This window comes from Balaenoptera borealis (genome assembly GCF_965194805.1).
Source record: "Balaenoptera borealis genome assembly, chromosome: 8".
Lineage (NCBI taxonomy): Eukaryota > Metazoa > Chordata > Mammalia > Artiodactyla > Balaenopteridae > Balaenoptera > Balaenoptera borealis.
Window position 1 is genome coordinate 37,095,884 of NC_138865.1, and position 9,551 is coordinate 37,105,434.

A 9,551-nucleotide genomic window follows, 5' to 3' on the forward strand; every position below is an offset into this window, starting at 1 on the left:
CTGTCAGGAAACACGAAGGGAGGGCACTTAATTCAGATAAAGGCCAGGGATGGAGGATGATGATAGGGGTGAGCCTGGGGTTTCAGGGAAGTTTCCTGGAGGAGTTGACAGTCCCACTAAAACATGCGAAAGAAGATTAAGAGTTAGCAGAATAAAATGGTGGGTGATGGGGTGGTGGATTGTGGGGTTGTAGAGGTGGGAGAGAAGGACATCTAGAGAGAGGAAAACAGTGAGGATGAAATCATGGATGTGAAAAAGATAATGGCTCGTTCAGGAATCTGTAAGTAATCACAGCTCAGGCAGTGAAATGTCAAGAGGTAAGAGTAGAGAGGGGAAGGGTCTTTTGCACTGTGTCCAGGACTTGGATGAGAGCGGAGATGTAAACCAAGGGAGATCTTTGCAGTCTTGTCCATTGTGCTCGGCACTTAGGTCTTCACTCTGAAGACTCTTTGATACCCAGGGTGATTAGTGCTAATTTGGCACATCCTTGGAGATGGTGGGTAGAGAAAGACAATGAGAAACTTTAATGAGGTAGAAATCACAGGACTTGGTACTAGAGGAAAAGGACAGAGTCAGGGCAATATCCAAATTTTTGGTTGAGTGATTAGGTAGATATTGCTGCTATGTTGGCTGAAATACAGACGGACAAGCTGTTTGGGGAAAGAGAAGATGAGGTCAATCTGGGAGATATGAAGTCTGAGGTGCTCATGGGGCATCTAGATAATGTCCAGGTGGAGTTGGGTACCTATGGGATAGCCGAGGGTAATTTTTGTGTACACCAGAGGAGCTTCAAGCATGAGAGTAGATGAGGCCATCTAGGAACAGGATGCAGGACTAAAAAGGAGAGTGTTAGGGGCAAAACTCTTGAGAACAGAAGCATATTAACTCAAGCAAATACAGAGAGGCAAGTATGCCTTGCCAGTAGCTATAGATTGCCAATTAGTCTGCTGAGCAGCTATGGGTTTTACTTGTGTTTCTTGGAGTCAGAATGGGTACCACCAATGAGTGGTGAATTAAGACCTCATGAATATTGAGTGCCTTATATGTCTCCTGTATGTATAGTGCATCATAAATATTTGCTGTCTTCTTGGTCTAATAGGTTACTGACTTCCTTTTCTGTGCTTAACAAATCTCGCGAGTTTCATCCATCCCATTTATTTTCTTGTTTTCTGCAACAGAATTGAATATTCACAAACAAAATATCAAATGCACATTACACAACTCCTTCTGAGCTGTGAGCTGTTTGAAGAACCTCTCTGACCCCTTCTCCCACCATTGTTCCAGACTCACAGCCTTTTTGTAGCGCATGGGTTTAAAGATTAGGGCTTGACATTACCTGCCTGGCCCCCTGCACTGGAGTATGGGACCCGGAGTTTAAGACCCCATGGCATGGATTTTGCCTGCTTGTCTACACCTAACTTTCCCTCCAACTCAGTTTCTTTCCAATTTTTATTTATTGTATTCTGTGGTATTGAATGCATCGCTAACCCTCATTAAATCCTTTGTAAAAAAAAACCAAGAAGGATGTAAATAAACACATACAAATCACTGACCAGCGTCTGAAAGGCCACAGGAGATTATAAACATCTGGGGATACATGTTTCCTTTGGTCCTTAGACTGATTTCTTTTATGCCTGGCCCAATTTCTTTTAGGTTCAGACACTACCTGAAGCAAAAGATTGGTAACACTGAACAGCACTCATAAAACTCATGGCCCAGAATGTCAGCCAGGTTCTTAACTAGAGGTACACAGAGCTGTCTTCTAAGCACTGTACACGTCACTTATTTTACTATTAAATGCAAATGTAGCATTCATATAACACGTATGCTTCTCTCTCCACAGAGTTCCTGCTATTGGATTTTTAGTGCAGTTAGCTACCAGATTCTGCAACATTTCCCCATTTGCCTAAAATGGATATAATTGGGATTATCTCCATTTGGATATAATGGGGAAGGGGAAGAGTGGAACATTCAACAGAGTTTCTGTTTTGTCAAACAAACTTAAAGCAAGACTGAAAGAAAAGTCATCCAGAAGGAAGAACTCAACATTATTCATCCATTAGAACTGGATGTACAAATCATAATTACAGACAAAATTTAAACCTACAGCCACATTGATTTAGTGAAGGTAGTTCTATTTATTTTCTACTGCTTCTAACGTTTTTTTCTCTGTTGGTAGCTAATGAACCTCTTTAAAACCATCAGACAATATCATTGATTTCTATTTATTTTCCTTTCAGAAAAAAATTATGGTAAAAGTATTTTGGGTCAGTATCAAAATTTGTCTTTTTTTGGGACACAGATATTAAATATTACAGGAGATTCAATATCAATGAAAGCCTCCAGGTTTCTTGGCATGGTTTCATGAAATACAAGTCCCATTACTCAAGCCAGTGAAGTGATTTACAGCCTTATTCATAGCAGTTTGTTAGTGTTTATAGAAACATTGCTTTTTAAAAAGACAAACATCATAAATTTTTCCAGAGGGATTTGTCAGTCTGAAGATTTGCAAATAAAGCAATAATCTTTGACCCTTTCAGTGCTGTATTCTCATAAATTTACACACCTATAGAAAATTGATGTTTTTTGTTTAGACTTAATAAGTCCAAATATATTCTTTTCAAAAAACTTTATAAGAATAATGGGCTTATTTTAATTTGTTGTTTAAGTATTTCTGACATTTTCTCTTAATTTTAAGAAATGTCGGATGATGAAAATTTCTGAGGAAATACCACTTAAGAACACCACACTGGGTTTATAACCTCCTAGGAATTCAGAATTACTTCTAGTAATTTAATGTTCACTCACTGATTTAATTATTTATTGAATGGTAAGGATAATGGTGAATAAGACAAACCCAGGGAATAATGACTAAGAAGTAGCCACGTTTTATATTTCTGTAGAATCCTCTTAAAGAAAGGATCTACTTGGTTTTTCTAAAATTTCCTGCTTAAGTTTCCTAGAAGAAATCCCCCCAGTGGAGCTCTCCAGCCACAATCAATGAGAGTAGTTCCTAATCAAGGTTATACAATAAAAAAGACACAATAGTTGAAAATGCATTTCCCACCTCTTCCGCAGACCTCCACACCACTCCCATCTCTCCAGTCTACCTCACTTTCTTAATGTTTAAAAAACATAGATTCCCACCACCCCATCCTATCCTAACTTTTTGCAAAGGTGATTAATTTTTCAAATATTAACTAGATTCTTTCATATATTAAAAAAAAAAATTTACATTTTGGGGGAATTCCGTGGCAGTCCAGTTGTTAGGACACGGCACTTCCACTGCAGGGGACATGGGTTCAATCCCTGGTTGGGGAACTAAGATCCTGCATGCCGCAGAGCGTGACCAAAAAAAATATTACATTTTAATTGACTTAAGTATGTCTTAAATGACTTAAATACATCTTTTTAAAAATAGGTTTTGCCCATTTGATTTGCAAAATCAAATATTTTGCAAATATTTGATTAGATATTTGATTTATATAAGCTTTTAAAATACTTGTAGGCCCCTTGAGTGTTAGAGGTCCATGTTTTATATCTTTTAGAATATCTCAAAAAGCTAGTACTTAAAAAAGCGTGGTACTAGGCATATGATGGCACACAGTGAAATTTTTTCCTGGATTAATTGCCTTTTGGTGTAATTAATTAGCTACAATCATGTTCTGATATACAAACAATTTTTGCTTTTAATCAAAATGCATTCCAGGAAACTAGAGCATCATGAAGCCCATGGTGTAAACATATAGCGCTTTTCCATGGAAAGAATGCAATAATTGGAGGTTGTACTACTGACTAAGGAAAAACTATGGCAGTAAACAAAAATATGTCATAAAAGCCAAGGCTCAGCAACAATAACTCCATGAAAATTCAAAAGAGTAAAATTATGCTCCAAGCCTAACAAAATGGACATAAATTCACTGTAGGCATCACCACAGCACTCCATTGTTATAGGTACATGTGCGTATACATATGTATATCACATAAAATGCAACTTTATAGTATCATAAATTCTAGTTAAAATAGTATGCTGAATAATATATGCATTAATTAAACAGTTCATCAACAATAATTGTGCTTATCTTCTTAGAGTTTGGAAGGACTTTGGGGGATAATTGGCATGTGCCAAATTTCCAATATCTGTCCAAGAAGGTTTGAGCTGATTCCCCTTTCTCTCTTAGAAAAGTTCCTTAAAGCAACAAGAAGCTTTGAAATTCATCAGTGCTGCTTCAAAGGATGGTATGAGGTTATGAACATGTGTTATTTGCTGACATCAATGGCTGCTACACAGAGAAGTATTTTTTTAAGAATCTCAAATTTGACCAAAAATCTCTCCCATTCACTGTTTGCTGCTTCCTCAATTTATTTACAAATTCTGTTTATCGTGAAATATAAGGAAAGCTCCCAGAAAAGAATACACAACAGCATTTTCCAGTTCATTGGAAAACCTTGAATTTATAACAGTAGTTTTATGCATTGTAATAGAGTTATCAAGAAAGGTGTATAACATAATCTGACCAACCTGAGCTGTTCCCTTGTTCTCTAACAGAAGCCGTGCAGTGAAAGCTAAAGGGCATTTTGAACTTGGCTCTATGGTGAACAAGAAACCCTAAAACCCTCTAGCTGTGAGGTATTAAAAACACTAAAAACATCATTTAAATGCACATCTGTACCTGAAAGAAAGTAAGAAAGATACAACCAAAAGAATAAATAAAGGTACAAGTGGATCCTGACAGCACTGGGTATGGGTGTCAGCCTCAGGAATATAAGGGGTTGGGATTTTTAATACTCAAGTGGGACAGGAGTTGAGACTTTGGGCAGTTTTAGGTAAAACACTCTCTAAGAGATTGAACCTTCAGTAAGAGGTGGACTGGATAAAAACCCACCCATTAACATGGGTTGATGACAAAAACTGATCTGCCACAAGGTGTTTGAGAATTTGTAACCTCAGGCCTCCTCCTCACATGGAATTGAGTTTAAAATTGACACTTTATGTTGGTCCAGAATCACCTACATCAGGAAAGTAGTCCTGAACTGGTAAACTCCTCTGGAGAGACCTGCCCTCATCTCACCCCAGGAAGAATACCTAAACCCCACTGAAGATGAGCTCATAACTGAAAACTGTAGAACCCTCAAGGAACCAGTACAACAGAATTAGGAATCACTAGACTTAATCAATGACGGGAATAACTTCTCTCCCCAGAATTTTAGTTAATGGGACAGTTGGATAGAGGTTGTAAAATAAGAATGGTTAAAATGATTAAAGCCATTGAAGAAGGAATCAAACTTAAAAATGATAAAAGGACACAAATGGAAAAAGGTCGTTAGGTTACTGTCAGGCAGTATGGAATGCAAGAACTTCCATATGAAAAGTGGGAGCTGTGGGTCTTATACATGTTTGACTAAATCAGATCATTCTCCAAATACTGCATTCAGCCATGATTTTTTTTAAATGTCTGCTTTTTCAAGGTAAGGATTGGGTGGAAGTACACCAGTCCTTAAGGAGAAATAATAGATTTGTGTGGTTAAAAAGTAGACCAGAGGGAATTCCCTGGCCGTCCAGTTGTTAGGACTCCACGCTTTCACTGCCTAGCTCGAGGGTGCAGTCCCTGGTCGGGGAACTAAGATCGCACAAGCCACGCAGTGCAGCAAAAAAAAAAAAAAAAGACCAGAAATCCTTATGGAATTGGTTCGTGATTGCAAATTCTTCTTGTGACCATCTTTACGCATTTGAACAATTTTGACACTTCTAAAACCATAAAGCATTTTTCTTTCATCACCTTAAAGATTATTTATATTTGGCCACATTTGAGTAGGTTACATTTTAGGCTCCTATTTTTTTCCTCTCAATAATAGTTGTGACATTGTTCTAACCTATTCATCTGTCTTTCTGAGGGTTTCAGGATACAGACAAGGAAGCTTCTGTAAGGTAGAACTTTGCAGAAGAAGTGCAAGACTTGCGTTGAGGAGACCTGGGTTCCGCCACTCACTGTGCCATGAACACCACCATGGGGCCTTGTGCAAGTCACATAATAGTTCCCAATGCCAATTTCTCTCTCTCTTTTTTAAATGAAACTTAGTACCAGACAGGAGTTGTAAGTAGGTAAAGTAGCAAACAAAATGTGTGTGTGGACCAGATTCCACTGATGTGTAATGCACACCTGATTGGGTTACTTTTTTTAATAGACTTTATTTTTTAGAGCAAATTAATTGAGGGGAAAGTTTAGGGGAAGGTACAGAGATTTCCCATATAGTTCCTGCCCCTCACATGTACAACTTCCCCTATTATCAACATCATCAACATCCTGCACCAGAGTGGTACATTTGTCTCATTGATGAACCTGTATTGATACATCATCATCACCCAAAGCCCATAGCTTACATTAGGGTTCACTCTTGGTGTTGTACATTCTGTGGGTTCGGGCAAATTGATAATGACATGTATCTACCATTATAGTGTCATACAGACTAGTTTCACTGCCCTAAAAATCCTTTGTGCTTTGAGTATTCATCCTTCCCTCCCCAACCCTTAATCCCTGGCAACCACCGATCATTTTACTGTCTTCATAGTTTTCGTCTTTTCCAGAGTGTCACATATGTGGAATCATACAGTATGTACCCTTTTCAGATTGGCTTCTTTCACTTAAGAATATGTTTTTAACTTTCCTCTGTGTCTCGTCATGGCCGGATAGCTCACTTCTTTTTAGCACTGAATAATAGTTCATTGTCTGCATGTGCCACAGTTTATTTATTCATCACCTACTGAGGACATCTTGGTTTCTTCCAAGTTTTGGCAATTATGAATAAAGTTGCTATAAACATCTATATGCAGTTGCTTGTGTAGACGTTAAGTTTACAATTGGGGGAGGTAAATACTAAAGAACGTGGCTGCTGGATCCTGGTTAGGTTTGTAAGAAAATTCTAAACTGTCTTCCAAAGTGGCTGCACCATCTTGCATTTGAAGCAGCCGTGAATGAGAGTTCCTGCTGTCCCACATCCTCGCCAGCATCTGGTGTTGTCACTGTTTTGAATTTTGGCCATTCTAATAGGTGTGTAGTGGTATCTCCTTGTTTTAATTTGCATTTCCCGGATGATGAATCATGCAGACATCTTTTCATATGCTTATTTGCCACCTGCATATCTTCCTTTTTTAATTTAATTTTTTATTTTATATTGGAGTATAGTTGATTTACAATGTTGTGTTAGTTCCAGATGTACAGCAAAGTGACTCAGTTATACATACATATATATATATCTCCATTCTTTTTCAGATTCTTTTCCCAGATAGGTTATTAGAGATTACTGAGTAGAGTTCCTTGTACTATACAGTAGGTTCTTGTTGATTATCTAGTTTATGTATAGTAGTGTGTACATGTTAATGCATATCTTCTTTGGTGAGGTGTCTTTAAGGTCTTTGGCCCATTTTTAAAACTGGGTTGCTTGTTTTTTATTGTTATAGATTTCTATTTCCAATCTGTGTCCCATGGAATTCAGTTCTTTGACATGTGTATTCTGTGTAACATGTATTTTGTGAGAGTGTTCCATGGTCAGATAAGCATGGAGAATTCTACAGTAAGTAGAGTTAAACAGTTTCTCTTCAGCTCAACTTCTGAGACCTTTAATATCATCATTTGTAGGGCTCCAAGTCAGGAATTTGGTAAGCCAGGTCTCCCTAAATTATTGGATCTTCTCTTTTGCCCAGGAATTCTAGATATGCAAACTACTTTTTATATCTTCCAGTTCTATTGTTCTGCATATAAGGATATGGATACACTTTTACTTATGTGCTATTTCTAAGTCAATTTAGGTGGATATAAATATAGATTATGCCACTCCATCAAAATTATGACTGTATGTACCGAAGTATTCCCAAATTTGGAAACTTTCTGTTGAGAATATTAACTATCCCTTAGGTCCAGAGCATGTCCTGTTTTCTCCATAAAAATTTCCCTAATACTTATGGTCTACATTGATCTCTCTTCTCTAAACTGCTTTGACCCTTTAGGTCTTTCTATACAATTTATTCCCAAATATGTATTCCCTTATATAGCCTTCATTGTTCCATGTTTGCTGCTCTCATCTCTCAGTACAGAGTTTGCTTCTTCAGGAACATGCCTTGTATAACTGCTGAGTGTCCTACACCTGGTATACACATGGATTTCAATTAAAACTGCCGAATAATTGTTTCTTTCCTAGGCTTTCCTTCCTTTACCTTTTGATTAAATATATGTTAATTGAAAGCATAACAATTCTACCTATTTTCCAAGTGGATCACTGTAGTGCTAAATTAGATCAGCTGGCTTTTAATACGCACTGAAAGCTGTTTAAGCACACCAAGGCACAGGTGTTCTTAAGGTGCAAAATTTACAGCACCTTTAAATTCTGCACTGTGGCAATCTTTCCCAATGACTGATAGGTTGTCCACCTGCCAAAAAGCAGAGAAAATTTTATTTAATGATGATGAAATACATTGTATTTTGACAGTGGAATAAACCATTTTAAAATATGATTGCAAAAGACAGACATATGCAGAGTTGTAAATGTTTAACATTATCATGGCCTGCCCTTGGAGTCTTTTGTGATGTGAAATAGGATTAACCAGGTGGATTTATCAGTATTTTGATTACAATGCAGAGGCAACCAAATATTTGTTAAAAGCTGTCATCAGGGAAACCCAGGCCTTTCAGTCTTCTAGCTAGCAAGAATTGGGAGTTCTGTACAAATGAGTAACCTAGATACAGGAGCAACCAAAACACCCAGATTGGAAATGATTCATATGATTGAGGAAAACTCAATGCATGGTTTTACCAGGGAAAAATCACTTTGAAAAAGAATAGCAAATGTACTAAACATCATTGAATTGAACACTTAAAACAAGTGAATTTCAATAAAACTTTTTTTAAAAAAAAGAATTGCAGAATTTTAGCCAGAGTGGCATTGAGAAAACTCTTGAAATTCTTGAAGGAGAGTACTGCTCTGATGTGATAGAACATACCATCTTACATGTAATATACAATATAAATATATTCTTTTTAAAAATTAAAATTTTTTTTTTTTATTTTTTGGCCTTGCTGCGCAGCATGTGGGATCTTAGTTCCCAGACCAGCATGTGAACCCGAGCCCACTGCGAGTCTTAAACACTGGACCACCAGGGAAATCCTAAATGTATTCTTAAAGTCTCTGGCTGAATTAGTTGTCAGAGAACTTAGAGAACTGACATCCTCATCAATTGTTATTACAATAGATTTGTTTAAAATAATTGTTCACCATTTTGTATTGAAGGACAATTTCAAGTGTAGTGACTTGCAAGATACTTTTTTTTTAAAAAAGCTTTTCATCATTTTATTGAAAACACAATGTGTTTATACTGGAGCAAGGCCATTAATTCTTCACTTGAGAATAGACAGGAAGATGTTGCTGTGCAAGGACATTCCTCAATAGTTCTCAGCATGCAAATACCTGAATAAAGGATGTGTTAATTGGCCTTGAAGGTTTAGGTTCCACCTATTATGATAATAAGGAAGTGACATCAAAGAATCACTTGTGAGCAG